The sequence below is a fragment of the Zonotrichia albicollis genome, chromosome 1 (assembly GCF_047830755.1).
Source record: "Zonotrichia albicollis isolate bZonAlb1 chromosome 1, bZonAlb1.hap1, whole genome shotgun sequence".
NCBI lineage: Eukaryota > Metazoa > Chordata > Aves > Passeriformes > Passerellidae > Zonotrichia > Zonotrichia albicollis.
Genome location: NC_133819.1, coordinates 119,168,940 through 119,187,456, shown reverse-complemented (window position 1 = coordinate 119,187,456; position 18,517 = coordinate 119,168,940). Strand labels below are relative to the sequence as shown.

Below are 18,517 nucleotides of genomic sequence, written 5' to 3'. Positions count from 1 at the left end.
TGTGGATAAAACCTCTGGATAGTAATCATGCACTTTTACTTCCTTTTTCTTAATAAGCCTATGATAAGAATAAAACCAGTTTTGAAAATACAAGTGTGACATACTGCTTTGAGATACAAAGTAACCATGTCTAATGATAGAAAGTAATGATTTTTTTTTAAACTGTAACTTGACATATTTGTCTTTATATACTATTCATTTTAACACTGTTTCCAGAATGCATTAAATATTTAATATGAAAATGCCCACATATTTATATGTAAAGATTTAGATCTAGTAATCCAAATCTACATAAAGCTGTTATCTAGAGCTGCAGCTTTCTAATTTATGTACATACATACACACCTATACGTACAAACAGGCAAATGCTTTTTTATATGGAGAGATAACTCTCAGATGTACAAACCAGCAAAATATTCCATATTATTGTTACAAAAAAGGAATTTAAGAGTCAACTGCTGTAAGGAATAAATGCTCTCTAATAAAAAACCCATATTTTTGTTAGAACTGAGTCTGCTGAAATGAAATAGCTGGGCTGTGAGAAATTAATCTAAGCAGTGAGATAAAATTTGCAGGTATTTACTTATTTCTTTACATCTCCAGCTTTTTTTAATGTACAGTAACACAAAAGATGAAGGTTAATAAAACAGGAAAACCTCACAAAGATTGCCTGTAAAGAAAACTCTCAGGAGGATAGCTATCTCAATCCTACTTATTTAAAGAAGTTTTTGTTGATTGTTTTAGAAGTATTTTGCCAAGGAGATTTAATACTGCTGTAGACCTTTCTACAGGAGCCACACCTGTGGAAATATAGATTTATATTCACCCTGTCGAGGGCCTTCAATATGTGTCAAATGAATCAGTGCCTGCAGGGCCCAACCTCCACAGCACATTTTTGCTGCACTTTGTACCCCCAGTTCTTCTGCCTCAGCTTCACTTGGGAACAACTTGTGGGGAGAAAAGCCAAGGACCAACACATGTCTGGAGCCCATGGCTTCTTGCCAGTTCAGGCTAGGAAACAGTTTGTGAAACTGTGAGTAAAGGCACAACTGTGCTCTATTAACGCGCCTCATGTTCAGTAGTGGTGTATTTAAACTGCAGATCCTCAGAGTACTTCCTAATTTGTGAGTACAAATATGTGAATAGAGCAAGATCCGGGAAGGAACAGGTTACCTTGCTGTCTTTCCCCAAATCCTGGTTTCCATGGCAAGAAACACAGACACAAAGACCAGAGAGAAGTCATGTCATATTGCTGACTATGGTCCTTAATACCAAGCAGGAGCATCAATGGATCATACCTGGGGGCTGTGGAGAGGAATACGTTTACCTTAGGGGCTGTGGAGAGGAATACGTTTACCTTAGGAATATGTATCCAAAACTAGATTTGGAATATCTATGAGCACCAATCTTGCTGATGGGATGTGATGGGAAGCAAAAAAGGCCTTGATGCTTTGTAAGCACAGCTCAGCAATAACTAAATCATTTCTGAGTTCCCAACATTGTTTTCAACAAAAGTGTAAAACATAGCCCTGTACTGGCTGCTATAAAGAAAATAAACTCTACCTCAGCCAAAACCAGAACAGACAAGTCAAGTAGATTCCGCTGTCTAAGGTAGCACTGGTTAATATTATAGTTATCCTTAATGACTTCTCATAGTGACTTCTCAACCTTGAATTCAACAGCAAGAGTACTGAACAGGTTTTGGTAAAAGATCCTTCTCTCTCTGCACTTCAGTTTCTTAACAGAAAAAATTCTCTTTATTCTCAAGCCACCCTTTAAAAAGTGTGGGCTCAAGGAACAGGCAAGCTATTAGTACTGGAAAGTTGGCTGAAGGTTTCCCATTCATCATCACTCATCTCCTCACCTCTGTTTCATTAAGTAGCTCTCATCGTTCTCACTTGACAGGAGTCAGCCTCCTTTATTATTTACCTTTCCATCTACATGTATGTTAAAAGTAGTAAATACTGAAATGATACACAGTGTATTAAAATAGGTGGTGCATGTTGCATACCTAATGGGGGCTCACTTGCAGCACTTGGCAGAAGAGCAAAGGTGATGAGACAGGTGGGACTGGCATCATTTCAACTTGAGAAAGGTGCTACAGTACTACAGCACTGGGTATTGGGTAAGCAGGCTGGTTGTGGCTGGGTTAAAGGAATGGAGGAGCACTCACTGGAAGTTAATATACATGCCAAGTACAATAATTCACTTTGTTCCATTGTGGATAGAAATGTAAAATGTAGGAAGTCCAGCACTATGCAAACATTTGGCACTTTGACGCTACATAAATGTATAAAATCAGAAATGATCATTAGTGAAATGGTAAGAAATGCCATTGAAAAGATGATATTGGCCAGAGGTGAAGGTGGCATTTATCCTGGTATTTAAAATATATATGTATGTTTTTATATGTTATTCTTATTCTCTTTTATATGTGCCTGCTTCAGCAAGGAAGACAGGTAGTTCCTAAATGCCACAACCTGGTCTAAATCAAGGAATCTTGCAGAGGTCCTCAGGGATTCCCTACGGTTCAGTCTGCTAGTTTAACTAGTTAAAAATGAGCTAGCAGACTAGTTAAAAATGAGCATATGAGTGTGTGTGTGTGTGTGTGTATAGAAATTCTACTTCTAAGATCATAAGGTGATTGTGGATTGTCTTTTAATCATGTTTCCCACCAAGCTATGAGGTCAATTCTTTCCAATGCAAGTGACAAAAGATATTTTGCACTACTTCCTCCATCAAGAACAGACTCTTGTCCTCACATGGGTGATGCTCATCAGTACCCATGTTTGTATTTAAGTAACAAGGATTTCAATGTTAACCTCTCTTGTTTAAGAGACAAAGAACAACCCAACATCTTAATTCTTTATCTGACTTATTCCTCAATGTGTTGAAAGGTCCAGTCCCATGCACTTGCTTTAACAAGTCTATTAACAGAGTCAAAATATCAGAAATAAAAATAGAAGTCTGTTACATTTCTTATGAGAGGGAAAGTAGCAAAGGTGTGTGTCACACAGCATGACAACAAGGCTGAGTTCAGAGCTGGGTTATTTTATTCATTTTATATTCATCTCATGCAAAGGGTATTTAAATATAATGCATCAGATGATAGCTTTTTTCCTGAAGTCAGAGAAAGGATCACAGCAAAAGAAATTCAGACTTTTTCTGGTATAATTAGCACAAAGGAATTAGTACTGATCTCCAGAAAAGTGCCCAAGCCCATCATTTAGTGCACACCCACAAAACTGCTGCTCAAAACCCATATTTGTTTGTGTTTTTTTTACAGACCCTGCTTGCCCTATGGAGTAAGAGGAATTACCCATCTGAGTAGAGGTAGGTGCCCAAGCTGCTTTACATCAGAGTCTGCTAGTTCTTGCCACCCCAAATGAGCTCTTACTGCACTGCCTTTGCCAAGGGGTTTAACTTTCCCTCAGCTCTAGCTGGGAGCAGAAGAAGCTCATAATTTGGGGCTGAAGACTTCAGGGAATCACTGAATGTTTTGATAATCTGAGCTTCTGTTTTTTTCTTTTTTGTTTTTTGTTGTTTTCCCTGAGGATTTGTCATTGTCAAAAGGCTGTGAGGCTTTAAATCACCCAGACCATTAAGAATGCTACCTACACTACCTACCCTTACATGTGGCTTTGGTTGGCAAGCACATCTGAGGTAAGTGTCTGTGCATTTGAATAGCCCATTGAATTCAGCAGGACATTCATCAAGTTAATGTGTATCTTCTTGCTGACCCAGATCTAAGCAAAGATATCCTACCAAGATTTTCTGTTCTTAAAATGATGACTGTACTACAGAACAGCATTGAGACATTTCCATTTTGCTTTTGTAGAAGTACATTGTAGCTTCCTCTGCTGCTGTCCACAGCTGGCATGTTTTTTACTATCTTATTTTTCCCTTGATGTTTATAATTCATTGATGTTACCTAAATTTGTAAGGTAATAAGGTTTTAAAAATAGCTAGAATTAAATTGCAATATTGTTCTGGGATGTCACTACAGCAGTTGACTCAGCAAAAGGCTGTTTCCCCAAATTCTAGAATTTGTGTTAGGAGAGCATTTATGGCTATATATAGGGATGTTCCTGGAACCATAGGAAATATGAAAGCACACAAAGAAATGCATAGAAATTAGAAAAATAGGTGATATAAGGACCAATAGTTGATATAAGGACCTCATCTTGCCATACTGTATGATCTTACTGAGTTTGTTATGATTTTGTAGCAGGAATGAGAGGAAAGAGCTACTTCTCATATTACAGGGAATTATTTTTTTTTAATGCATGGAATTAAGTTGCAGAGCAGTTTGCAGTAATGGAATCCAACAATATTCTTTGTTTGTGCTAGTAATTAGAAAGGCATGTGGTATCTACCTCTGTTTAAAACTATTTTTCCCAAAGAATGACTGAATTTGTTTCTCCCTCTTACACTGCAACATTGTTTTGTTTTACACCTTAGGAATGGACACATAGAGCGGTAGAGTCCAGAGGTAGAACTGGCCTTTGGTGACACTGCAGATATAAAACTGGATATCCTCAGCTTGCAGAACAGAATGTTTCTAACGTTTATATGTCTAAATGGGTTTATTGAAAACATAAGTAAAAGAAAATTGAATCTCACCTACAGTTTCTTCAGAATGGATAGGGTGGAGTGCAGATATTTAATTTTATGAAGTGAAATAGGGAGCCAGGGGTGTGTGTGTGTTTATATCAGGTGACTGCTTAATTTCTAGATGAAGTTTTCATAAGTTGTGATGAAAGAACAAAATATGATAATTACCACTTGAGAAAATTGTTTTTGTTTGTCTTTCACTACAAATATCTGTTAGAAGTGCTATGATTGAAAACATAGAAATTATTTTAGGATAGACATCAATTTCCACATCTTAGGGAACTTTGATTTAGAAAGTTTAGGTTCATAAAGTATCCTGAGTTGGAAGGGACCTCTGAGAATCTTGGTACACAGTTATCTCCTGTCTGTTGAGAGGGAAATGTCTATGGGTGTCTTGTGATGAATGTTTTGAGAACACTCAAAGAGAGTTTTTGAGCAAGGTGAGATTTTTGGTCAATCTTGTCCAAAATGCAGGAGAATCCCTATCCTTAAAGCTCAATTCTAAACTTAAAGTTTTATTGGTAGCAAGCATGCGTTTCTTGCGCTGATTGGCTGTTACTGCAGAAGGTGCCCATCAAGAGAGATGATGGTCACAGAAAGAGGGTTTTGAGTAGAGGGGCAGGAAACCCAGTTGTAACTCTGTAACATGGTGAAGAACATGATTAGTAAATTGGGTTTCAATTCTTGTAGATGGAGAACTCCTTTGTTCTAGATGGTTTGATCCATAGGCATAATCAGGTGCAATAATCCAAAGAATTTAAAACATCAAAGAAAAATTTGGTTGAACAAGTGACTGTTGTGTTTCTATTTCTGTCTTAGTCCAACAAACATCCCGCATTAAAATTTAGAAGACTCCAGGCTGCCAACTTATTTAAAGATAGACAGATACATTTCATCCAGGGAAAGGTTATAAAGGAAGGGAGTTATTAAAAGTAAATGTTCCACTTTTTTTTGCCATTGCTTCTTATTCATAAGTTATTCATTAACTTATAAAGTTAAAGTTTAGTGCTTTGTTCAGGCGAAGTATGAATGATGCTCTGAGGTGACAAGAGATGTCCTGACAGTCCTGACAGCTTAGTCCTGGATTTCATCTCCGTGCCTGTTGAAGCACATGACTCAGGAGACCAAATCTTCTGGGAATGTGTAAGCGTAGGCTTTGGCATAAAAGACAATATTCTGACATAAAATACTCACCTTCTATATTCTTTCTATGGCGTTCACCTTGGAGTTTAGTAAATGATTGTAGAGAAGCAGGCACTTGTAGCAGATGCAGGGCAGTAGCTTGGGCATGGACACAGAGTTCCTGCCTCAGCAACAGAAAAAGACAACCTTAAAAAGCACCGTGCTGAACCCTGCCAAAGGCACTGAGGGCTGAAGCAGCTGACAGAGAAATCTGATGAATAAGACTTAGTGCAACTAAATCTATTAGCAGACTGTGAGGTACCTAAACACCCTGACAGTGAAGGCTGCCCAAGCACTTCAGCTAAACAGATAGACACAATCTAATAGTTTGAGGAGTCTGGAGAAAATTATTTCACAGGCCGCCTGTGAAATTCAAGAACATAGGGTTGTGTTGCAAATCAGGTCTGGCTTAATTTAATGAACTGGTATTAACAAGCATCACATTCTGCATCTTTCACTGTCTCTCAGCTGAGTAGTATTCATTAAAAAGAATATATGCAAATTTTAGCAACATAAACAGAATTTCAAATAAGGGATAACACAAAAAACACTCAAGAAAGCTTTCTGTTTTCCCTTCAGGATGAGTTGTCTGTTTACTATATCCTATCCTCTAGTTTGTCCTTTAAAATGCTGGCACTGCATCAATTATAAAGAAAAGGCCACAACCTCACCACTCCAGCAAGGTTAATGGGAAGAACTTTCCCAGCGTTATCCCATAAAACAGGCCTTAGTGAGTGGATCAACTCATGTCTCCTCTGGGGTCAGGAGGAGCTTTGCCTCAAGGGCAAGGCTGCCCTCTCTGAAGCCAAATCTCTTCTAATACATCAAGAACACTTCATGGTAAAATAGAAGAGCAGATGCCATCTCCTTTTTGTGCTTCTCCAGGCAAAGTGTAAACCTCAGTGCACTCAGCAGTAAATTCCTTTAAACATTTACGCGAGCTAAAATTGCTGCATCCATTGACATTTACTCAATGTGCAGCACTTCATCCAACCACAGTTGCACATATTGGATGGGAAGCACAGGTGGAGTGCCTCTGCTATATGCCTGAGTTTAGTCTTTTTTTGTATATGATGCTCTGCTTCCTCTTTCTTTCCTTTTAGTTTTGTTAGCTGAGTCTCATCCATTGTCTCTTCCACAGCCTGTGAGGGTTGTTGCGGTAATAGATCCCCTTTCTGATGAATGAATGAGAGTTCCACTGCATTTGCCTTCTTCTTTTTTTATTTTTTTTTATTTTTAATATTTTAAATTGTATTGATGAATTAAGAGTTTAGGCACCCATCCCCACAGCAGTTAGTAATCACAAACTGTTGTCTTCAAATAGCAAGAATAATAACTGAGAGAAACAAACCTACAATATCCCAGGTCCTGAGAAAACAAGATTTGTGGAGGATTTAATAGGAAAAACAATGCCTGTGGGAGATGACACACTTGCAGCTCTGGAGGCAGTAGTCCTCTGATGGCATGGCAGAAAACAGGAGCAACAACCTCAAAGCACAACCCCTGTTGGCAAGCTGCCATAAACGAACTTGTAGTCATGGACCTTGAGGACAAAAGGACTTACAGTTCTCGTATGTTTTAGGCCCCAGTCCAAATGAGCTCTGACCTCCTCCTGCATTGAGGGAAGTCAGCAGCATTATTCTGCAACCATGACCAGAATGCATGCTTAGAAGTGCGAAATGGAATGTATCTTACCAACTGGAGGCAAGAGAGGATGAGGAAGGGAAAAGAAGCAGGATGTACAAATTTTATAGACAGCTGAAACAAAGCTTTGGCCTTGATTTTTCCTCAGTTAAAAATATTGGATGTTTTAAATCTTTTCTTTTGTGATTTATTTGGCAAATATTAATTCATCAGTGCATTTCATTAAATGGTAGATTGTACATAATTTTATTTTGCCAAATGAGAATTGGAGAAAAGTAGAAACTTAAGCTTAAAAACCATTCTTGTTGTTTAGGTGTATAATTCTTTCTCCTGCTTTGCATGCCTGGAACTAATGTGGCATTAAGTATATTCTAATTTTAAAGAATTTAATACATGCATAATCTGCTTTACAAGAAGAGATTAGATTTTTTCATATTAAAATAAATTGGGACAACTGAGAAGCATAACTTAAGGCATATTCATTTGAACAAAATAGGCAAAATCTTTCATTTTTAAATGTTGTTTTTAAAGCATTGATATACTGTAGTTTAAAGAATATTGTGTGAGGCTTTCATAGTAAAGGATTCCAATGTTCAGTGATTTGAAAAGAAAAACTACAGCAATACAATTGAATCTCTGGGTAAGCTTGTATTTCTCTATGTATTGATGGTTTCAGTGTTTTAAAACACAGAAATGAATGTTTATATACAGTTCAGAACACCTGACACTGCAGAATTATTTGTTGAAGGCAAGAACAAAATAATATTTGTGAGATTTTCAGAAATATTTAATATTTTAAAATGCCTTCATTTTGGATTTGAGGTTGTAGCTGGATGTGATTCTCAGCAAGGGGGCAGAGTACTTACCTCTGAAATTAAGTTCCCTTAGAAAATTATATCAAGTTCAGCATCCAAAAAGTGGGGCATGGAGGGAGTGGTGATACATCTCAAGGAAATTTTAGAAGTGCTTCACAGCCTCCACTGTCCCCAACATATCCTTTTGTTCTCTCTCTCAGTAACAGAAGTCAGTATTAAAGTTTATGAGGAGAAAATAATTTTTCAGACATCAGAACTGATCTGTTCTTTTGCTGCAGAACATGGGTAAATCCTGCCAGGTTCTGAATAGGTATGACATTTCAAGATTTAAATAGTAAGGCTATATCAGGCAGCTGGAATACATGGGGACTTCCTTCAAAAGCTCATAAAATTGTAGTCAAAATAAAAACCATGTTCCTTTCTAAGATTAATTTTAAAATATTTGGTCTTTGGTGTTGGAGTGAATCTCAAGGTGGTACTAAAGGACTTTCAGTCGGCTTGGGAGCCTTTTACAGTGTGTACCATTTTATTTGCACCATATCTCTTTTATCAAATTAACATTAAAAAAGCTGTCACAACAATTTCACATACTTTTCACCTAGGCGACCTTCCCTGGAGTAGATCTTGGCCAAGGAATAATATTACAGGCCTATCCTGTTTCTACTGATGTCCTTTACAGACTTGCAAGTAAATACACTTGTTTCTATCTCTCAGAAGTCATAAACAAGAACCTGACCTGACTCTCCCTCACACACACACACTCGTGCCTAAAGGCACATCTACATACAGATTGCAAGTGTTTATGCCTCAGCAAAGTCACACCCAGAACACTATCTGGCGTCCTGATTTTTTTCCCTATAAAAAGGCTATGAAATTCATGCAAGATTTGTTATGGAAACAGCCTTGCGTGTGTTTCCTTCCCTGCTGTTTGATTGCTTTTGTGGCATACACTTGTAATATCACCTTGTTTGGGCCTAATATGGGAGAATTTTGGATGCAAAGCAGATTTCCTACTATATCTTCTTCCTATGAAGCTCGATCCCACTCCTCATTTTTTTCCCCCTACCATTTCACAAAGGAAAGGCTCTTCCTTTTTTCCACTCTATTAAAAAACTCATTACCAAGCAGACAGGATGTGAGAGCTGGCTCTTTCCAGTTTGGGCACAGTAGGATCTGCATGTAATGGCAAGAAGAGGTAAAAGGCTGAAAGAGGCAGAGGCAGCCCTGAGGCATATGCTCAGTACTGCAGGGTCCCTGGCAGCCCTTTTCCTGCCTTGGGGACCCCCAGCCTGATGCCCACAAGGTGACAGAGAGCACCCACCTGATGCTGTCCCTGACTGCTGAATTCAGCAGGGGGCTCATGGAAGGAGCATCTCTAACAGGGCTCCACAAGGCTGCTTCAGGTGTTTGTCAGTCCCACATGCTGCAGTGTGGGGTATGATGCCAGATCACCGCAGGCCAACAAATGATAAAATATCTTCAAATGACAGGGCAGGGTTTCTTTGATACTGACAAACAGGGAGTTGGTTAGCAGTGCTGAGCAGTCTCCAGGCCATTACTCCCCAGGACTTTTGCAGCTCTCCAGGAGGCAAGGGAAGCAAGAGCCAGAAGTAGGCAGAGGCGGTCCTTTAGTACCAGAGTCAAGCTGAGTACCTGCTACACAACTCTTTTATATTTGATGTGTACTTAAATCTTATAGTGCATTTAGTTTGCCAAATAGTCAGGTGCTCATGATCTTCCCTGCAACTGAACCTGTATTTCAGTAGGGAAGTATAATTTTCCAAAGATGAATAGTTGTCTACTGTGCAGCAGCTGGTATCAAAATGTCTGGGTTTCCATCTGATTTTCATGAAGTGGGGATATGCTTTTGTTTTTAGTCTTTTGTGTAGAGAGTACACATTTCAAAAAGTGGTCACCACCACAGATTGTCCTCCAGATCTCATCATCCAGCACATAAAATAACTGCCTGCAGAAAAAGGGTGCTTGGTTTCCCCATGGCAGATTTGTGTTTGTCCGGTGAGCATCCAAATTGTGCACACCCCTGGCAGAGGAGATTTTGGAACAGGGTAACCTTCTGGCTACATCCACCGGCTTGGGGGTTAATGTTCGTAGACATGTTTTTAAAGGGATGCTTCTCTGGACAGAGGTGGGCACAAACTATGCCCAAAGGAAAATGGGGGCTTCAATGGGTGCTAAAATGGGTGCTCTGCTGACCATAACCTTTCTAAAATGGGTACTTTTTCCTAATTATACTTTTTATTATACTTTAACCGAGAAGCACTTTCTCTCTCTTAAACAAAAAAGAGCAATTTGATAGAGAAGTGCAGAGGTGGTATATCCCTTTGAATAGTCTGTTCTGAATAAATCAGGTGAGAAATTTGGGAGAGTCAGTAAGTGGATTAGTTGCCATACAGAAAGCTAATCCTGCTGGTATCTCAGACACATTCTTCACTCCTCCATGAAGCACTTCTCTTTAAAACAAGTTAGTCAAAGTTTATGTATAAGTATAGTATCCATATTCCCATTCAATTATGTGAGTCATCTCCACAGGTTAAACAGAAGATGCAGATATTCCAGTCTGTTTTGTAATTCAAATCATTTGTATGCATTGGGTAATGTGATTTATAACCATATTTGCACTTTGAAATAAAAAAGGGATTCAGAAAGGAGACACTAACACCTCTTTAAATATATTGCTTTATTGTTCACCCTGAAGCCACTTGACCTGTGCAATACCAGGTTCTTTACCTATACAAATAAATTTAAGGCTTAATCCTTAATAACATATACTGCAAATGTTCAAGAGCTGCTTAAGTTACCAAATTAGTATTAGGAGAGAAAGAAGAACAGCCTGCTCCAGCAACAACAACAAAAATAAATGACCTGCTTTAATTTAAAGTATTCTTAGGAGAGGAGGTATTTTTATTAAGAGAAAAAAAAAAAAAACGGAAAAAAATAAGGTATTCAAAATAAACCAATACATTGCTTTGAATTATATTTATAAAATATTAAGCTGTCTGCTAGAATGGAAAAAATATAACATTTTTATTAGACATACTTATAAATCATTGTCAAAATGTTTATAGGAGCTTGTGGTAAACATAATTTATATTTACACCAAGCAAACAGTTGTTGCCATATTAATTTTTTTATTATTAGTAAAATGACTATTACCTCCAAAATCTTACTTAAATCAGAAATGAATACATTTCCTAGACATATCTATGCAATTATTATTCCAAATCCAGACAGTGTTCTTGTATTTCTTTACTGGCTTTTTTAATGGACTTTTTTCCATCTAGAATTACTGGGTTTTGGGATGCAGATTGGAATAAAGCAGCAACGTAAGACTGCTACATCCTGCATTCTTTTAATTAAAAATCAGATTATTATTGTAGCCAATGAGAACTTAGAGTAACTTTATAAAATAAAATTTAGCTATCACATCAAAAAAGGTGCTGCACAAGAACTAAACTTATTGGCATTTGAATTCGTATGGTTGCTTTTGAAAAAAGCTTTAAAACACAGAAGCCATTCACATGCATCCATACATGTGTGCTTTCTGAACCTGAAAAGATTTTTTTCATAATGCCATGTCGTCATTTCCTTTTGAATACTAACTTGTTATCCCATCACTAGAACTACTTCTTCAAAACTTGACTTTAAATTTAAATAAAAATGTTCCTAAAAAAAAGCTGTATGTCCACATCTAGTAAAGATAATGGATATTTCCAAAATGAGTCCCTTAAATAAAACATTTCTATAGTGTTCATATAGCACTATGTATGCAAATAGATATAATAAAAAATATACGCGTTATTAGTACCAGAGGCAAAATATGGTTTTGATACACTTTGTGCATGAGAAGTACTTGAATATAGGACATTACATTGTCTGAGCTGTTTATGGAAGTTTTTCATATTGATACAATGGTTTGATTGCAAATCTGGGAGAGGCTTAACATCTACAATGAATTGTGCTGAAAATAAATAAAACACAAAACACGTAAAAGCTGTTTATCAGAAAAAGTACTTTCATTGGCAAAAGTCCTCCAAATCTTTTCCCTCCATAATCTTCGTTTTACATTCCTCTTAGTGAAATATCCCATATAACGGAAAATATTGTTTGTGACCCACAGATATCCCATTCTCTACTTAAAAATTCAAATATCTTAAGTGATATTTGAGCTTCCAAAAAAGTATTTATAAAATATCACAGAGATCAGATCAAGTGTTTGTTTTTGAGTAATTATGACCTATTTTGAATACCTATAGACTGTTTATTTCTAAAAAAGCTATACAATATCTTAATCATTAAAAACGTGCATATTTGCTGCTCACTTTTTACATCTGCTTTACCAAATAATTTAAGTTCTAGCTGTAATGAGAAAACAGTATTTTGAATATAAGGGAACACCTAGGGAAGGAATCCGGCCTTAGTTACAGCATTTATAAAGCTACGGATAATTATTTTGAAAACAGTGATTAATAAGAGTCCATTTTCATGTCATCATTGGTAATAGATGCTATCTCACTCAGGCACCCTGCCATTCTGTTTAATACAAGTGTATCCTAGTGTAAAAGGGAGCTTGTCATACTTATCTCTAATGGTGAATGATTTCTCTCCCTCTTCCTGAAGACACTTTGCACCCAATATTCTCAAATCCTATCATGGTACAGCCTGACAAATAAGCTAACAACAATGCAGGTGGCAGGCTACATTTATGTGTAGGTGTATGTTCTCTAGAAGATATGCAGAAGATAACTGAATCTTTTTTTACTTGTGAATTGGACAAAATACACATAGGAAGAAATGTGCTTATGGAAAGAGGTGCAAAATTTTTACATTTCAATAAAATATCACGCTCTGACAGGACAATATGCTTCAAATAATCATTGCATTTTCAGAAGGTGGCAGAAAATTAAGCACTGTTTTTTGTAATTACTGCTGAAATTCTTCAAAATGCAAAAGCAGAAAGGACCTGTCATTATACCAGTGTTGCAATTACTGCCTGTAACTTCAGCTTGGTTTCACATATTTCTCTCCTTTCTATGTTTAATTCTATTTTCAAGCAACTGTACTGTATGAAACCAACAACAATTTGTCCTGATTCATGGTTTAGGAGGAACAGCTGATTAATCCCATGTCAACAGTCTTGACCCTATGCAGAAAATACAAACACAGAAGATCTGCTTAACAATATATCAAAGGTACAATTCCCTGTATTTTCTCCTTTATAAAATTATAAATCACATGCAAATGCATAGTAAGTTAGGACAGTGTAGCTTAGTCATTATCACTTTTATCCTTTTATCTTACACAGTGATTTTTTTTTTTCTTTTAAACATTTCAGTGTCAAGCAACCAGCGTGTCACCATCATGTTTTTCTGTATGTCATCCGGACACAAAAAGGACTGTATGCATTTGTTCATTGGTTTAGGCTCATCTGCCCCTGAACTGAGAGACCTGTACAGCACAGCAATCCCATAAAGCAAAAACACCTTGATTCTTTCCATAAAATGCTTAACTGTCACGGCTCAGTGCTGTAAGTGCTGACTCATGTGAGTAGGCTTTACTCTTCCGAGAAGACTTATTAGCTTCAGTCCGACCATTTATCCTAACGAGAGCTTTCAGATTTGGGTCCTTCCAGAAAGGTGGTCAAAGATTATCTTTTCAGGGTGTAAGATTTATACAGGATATCCTTTTCAGTCCTTAACATTCAAAAGGTTTCCAGTCATCCCACAAACGTGCATACTAAAAAAAACCAATTCCTCCACTTATGCTTCTGTTAAAGTATGAACATACAATACCTGGTTTATATTAGTCTATCTAAAATTGCTGGGTAAACTGGGTGAAATAAAATATATATAACAGTCTTTTAAAATGTGATCAAGGCAAGAGAGAACAGAGCATTTCCATTTTTAGTAGTGAAGAACAGTGACTCTTCCAAGGCAGTTTGGAAATACTAATGAAATTTTAAGGTCTTCTTTTCTATATGGTACCTCCAGAAAATAATGTGTTCTTTATTATTGTAAGGCATACACTGCCAGGTAAAGGGTAAAAAAAAGAAAAAAAAAAGGAAGAAGAAGAAAAAAAAAGGCAAAAAAATGTACATAACATAACTAAATAAAACCAAAATCTGTGGAAATCTTCTCATGTAAACTGCATAATAGCACTTCAAATGGCCCCTTTCTGTCATCCACTGTAACCATCACATTCCCATTTCTGCTGCAGTCAGGTGAACTGTCAAAGGGCTATTACGGTTGGCTGCATAGAATTCCAAGGAAAGACAAATCTGTGCAATTTTCTCCTTGGACAATAAATGGTTTTTTTGGCGTAACTAGGTTTTCCTAAACAATTTTGGTAAAGGAAAAAAAGAGTTTTTCATTTTTTTTCCATATTTTTGCATGTATGCGGTAATGCAAGGGGCTTTATTTGGGCTGAAACCTTTACTATGAATGTGTATCCCTTTGATGGATGCACATTAGCATTCCAGTATGTGGGTAAGATTTATGTATATTTTTTCTTTTTGTGATGCATAATACAGCTTCAAGTAGATACTTACAATTGTACTATGGCATGTTATATTTTAGTGTGTGTTTTTGCACTGTTAAAAGAATTGATGCACATCAAGTGAAATTACGAAATGTGTACACAAATTCAAAAAATCCTCCAATCTACTATTTAAAAGTAGTAGCAATGCTAAAATAATAAATGCATTTAGTCTTTTATGTCTGTTTAAAATACTGCATGCTCAGAAGTGAATACATTATTGTGATATGTAATACCACATCTTCTGATAAGGCTTATCTCATAAATAAAAAAGACGTATAAATGACATGTTTCTAAACGTTTTTTTCTTCAGAGGCAACTATTTTGTCCATTCTGGTGAGGTATGTTATATAAGCAAAATGAGAGTTTGATTATGTCTTTCATGTAGTTAATAAACATGTGGTTGTCAGAAACCACAAAGAGGTTTCTTGCTGGTTGTTTTCATCTTCTATAAAAAATTAAGGTGTTTCAGAACTGACCTTTTCTCAGTTGAGTCATCTCCCTTATTTTTCAGTTCAATTTGCCTTACTGATCAGAAGCATAAGCCAGAATTCTCATATACTCAGAAATGAGGGCAAAAGACAAATGATACCTTTAATTTTTTTAAGTTGTATTTTTAAAATTTCTTTTGTACATGATTTTATTAAAATTTGAACCTGTTCAAATTAAAAAAAAAAAAAGCAGTCATGGATTTTAATTATAATTCTTGCTTCATCACTGAATTTCCTCAGCAATTGCCTGCTTTTCATCTCTCTAAGTAGTAATTGTTAAATATGACACTCTTTATATTTAATTCAGTGCTATATTAAGAGTAGAAATTCAATTGCACTCATTGGATTTACTTTTAAAAAAAAATTAGATTTTAATTTGGTACCTCTTCAGGAAATCCTTTGTTTACTATATTCCACATGTGTATAACTGCATCTCCCTGGATAGTGTTAAGGGTATAGTTCCACAAACAAGTTTATCATACACGGGAACATTCCCTGCTCCAAACTGTTTACCTTTATGATAAAAACTTCTGTTTTGAAGCATTGTCATAGCATTCCTGAAAAATAAACCAACATGATGCAGACTAGTCAAAGAGATCCCAGCCCTTAGTTAGAGAGCTTTCCTCTGCTGTTTTCGATAGCATTACACGGGAAGGGTTTATTCTGTGTGGTAATCTGAGGATTCTTCCTGCTTTTATTTTCTCCATGGAGGATGTAGCATCTATAAAGATACTGAAAATATTTTTTTTCTTTTCTTTTTTTTTTTTTTCTTACAGATAGCTCAGTTTGCAGAATGCTGTTTGCCAGCTTGTTTGTTTCTGTGTTTTGTTTATAAGCAGAATAAACACATTCATTTCTATGTATCAGCTAGGCTGGACAAATCAAGGTGACAATCCGTGGTTAACTCTGTCAGGCCCTTTGTCCTGCTCTTCTGAGGATTGAAGTACAATGGAAACAAAGTGGAATATATAACCGTCCAGCTGCCTTGTTGTGACAGTGTGGCCTCATATTACAGTGCCTCAGCCCCTGTTTGCCTCTCGATAGCCAGCCCATGAGATGACAATGCAAATCATGTGAAAGCTCTGCTGCAAAATAAAAAAATCATTTCCAGAGGGGGGGAAAATAGATCAGGCTTGCCTGAAAAATAGAAACACATTAAAGGCTCTGGTTTTGGTACAACTGCTAAATTTAGATGCAGAGCCTGTGTTTTTAACCATGGCGTATTTGTAAGGGGTACAGGTAGGCTCATGTGTTTAAATCTATCATTTGGTGTCTGCTTACAGGACTCTTCATTGATGTTACTTTAAAGGCAGTTTATATTTCATTTAAGCATGCAATTAATCATCTTTACAGTGCTGATGTGACTGGCATCAGCAGTGTTATTTAATTAAATCTGAAATTATTTTACAGTAAATACAGGCTTCCAACTAACCAGTCCAAATTAAATGCTGAGGTCTATTTCTTACCCATGGTGTTTCCAATTTAAATGTTCATCCAAAAGGTTACACTTCATGGGTTGAAATCATTTTTATGTTCTAACTGTTGCTAAACCCAAAGATCAACTGTACGTGAGTCCTGTGCATTTATTAGCCGTAAGAATGTGTACACATTATCTATATTTCTCATATTCCATTTCATATTAGTGATTTTATGACTGATGCTCCTTAAGCACCATTTTTCTCCTGATACTTTGTCTCTCCTGTCACATCAGCCCAGGGCTCCTTCCACAAAAAAAAAAAAAAAAAGAAATCTTTCCTCCATTTTGTTTCAGTGTGGTAATCAAGCAATTAGCCCACAAAATGGAGGTACTCCGCTCCTCATCCTGCATCTTACTTCTGGTGGGGTTTACCTGCATGCAAGCAGCAGGCACAGCACTTTGCTGCTGAGCCTGTGAAATTGGCCCCTGAAGAGCATTCACACGATGGTCCATAAGTGGCCACTGCTTAGGGGGACTCTGGGAGGAGGGAGACCTTCCCAGTGGGATCACTGGAGAATTACGTACAGCACGTGCTCTACCTGCAAATTCTGCACTGGCTACATGAGAAAATGTGTGGCCGTGCTCCTTCCCCTGCAGTACTCACTCCCCAATTTTATAATGACCTGAAAACATGCACTGAGCCAAACTTTAAATGGTGGGAACATCATTGCTTTTCACCATATATTGTCTTTCAAAAAGGAAAGAAAAGAAAAAGAAGAAACCAAACCAAACCAAACCAACAGCACCATTTGTTTTATGTTACAGCTTTCCACAGACAATTCACAACATGTCTAGCAAGGAATCAGACCAGAAATACTGTCTTACTCCTATCATATATATAATACAGCTTTTGAATACTGGAAAATCTGTCATCCGTTAAGTGCAGCTCAGGTCTTCTGTGTGAAAAGCACAAGCCTTTTTTTTTTTTTTAATGCAGTGCTGCCGTGTCTGCACTTTTTTGAAATTGCATATTTATCAGGTTATGAATAATTTATGAGTGGGGAAGGGAGGGGGAGGGATGGAAGGGGAAGGAAGAGTGAGAAAACATATGCTTGGGCAGAGGAATACCTTAAATGAATCCACTATCAAGTCTTTTGAAGGATTACTTGTAATTACATAATTTTTTTCTTTTTGTTTTGTTTCTCTTATGCTTCTCTTGATCATCTGCTGTTCCTATTGTCTTGTCCACTGGGTTTATTTTAGGGAGCACGAAGGGATTGAGGATAGTGCTTGCTATGAGTTGGAAGATATTGCTGCGGAAATGAATTGAGCATTTCTTTGACTTCTAAAGTACGGGGTGTTTAATAAATATTAATCCTTCAACTGTCAGACTGAATTATTGTCAAAAAAAGGCTGACAGATTGAGGATTAATGACATGCTTCATAAATTAGAAATGAACTATCAGCAGAATGTCCAAAGTAGGGATCAAGAACAGACCTGATTTGTACCTTAGACCAGTTGAACATGTCATCTATGTAGGACCTGAGCTCAGACCTATGTACAAAACAAAACCAGCCCTCCCTCCTGCAAACACACCTTCATGAACCAGGATCTGACATCTAGATCCTTTCTTCTTCAGGATCTGCAAGCACTGAAATAGCAAGACTGTCTCAGACGCCAGATAATTTGATTACAGTCAGATCCGTAACCTTTTTTTTTTGCAGTTTCGTTAGAGGGAAATTGAGGGAGGTACAGTAATTTCTGTTCAAATCTCTCCATGTCGTATTTTCCCACTATGAAA

General features: G+C 37.0%; 1 long non-coding RNA gene across 1 annotated transcript in view; it reads left to right on the top strand.

Annotated features, from left to right (window-relative positions):
* LOC113458701 (uncharacterized) overlaps nucleotides 1-18,517 on the top strand; it is a 195,856-nt gene that overhangs the window by 119,795 nt on the left and 57,544 nt on the right. The window contains exons 3-4 of the long non-coding RNA XR_012582711.1: nucleotides 3,287-3,333; nucleotides 3,555-3,663. This is a non-coding gene — a long non-coding RNA (uncharacterized LOC113458701). The remainder of the gene's footprint in view (nucleotides 1-3,286; nucleotides 3,334-3,554; nucleotides 3,664-18,517) is intronic.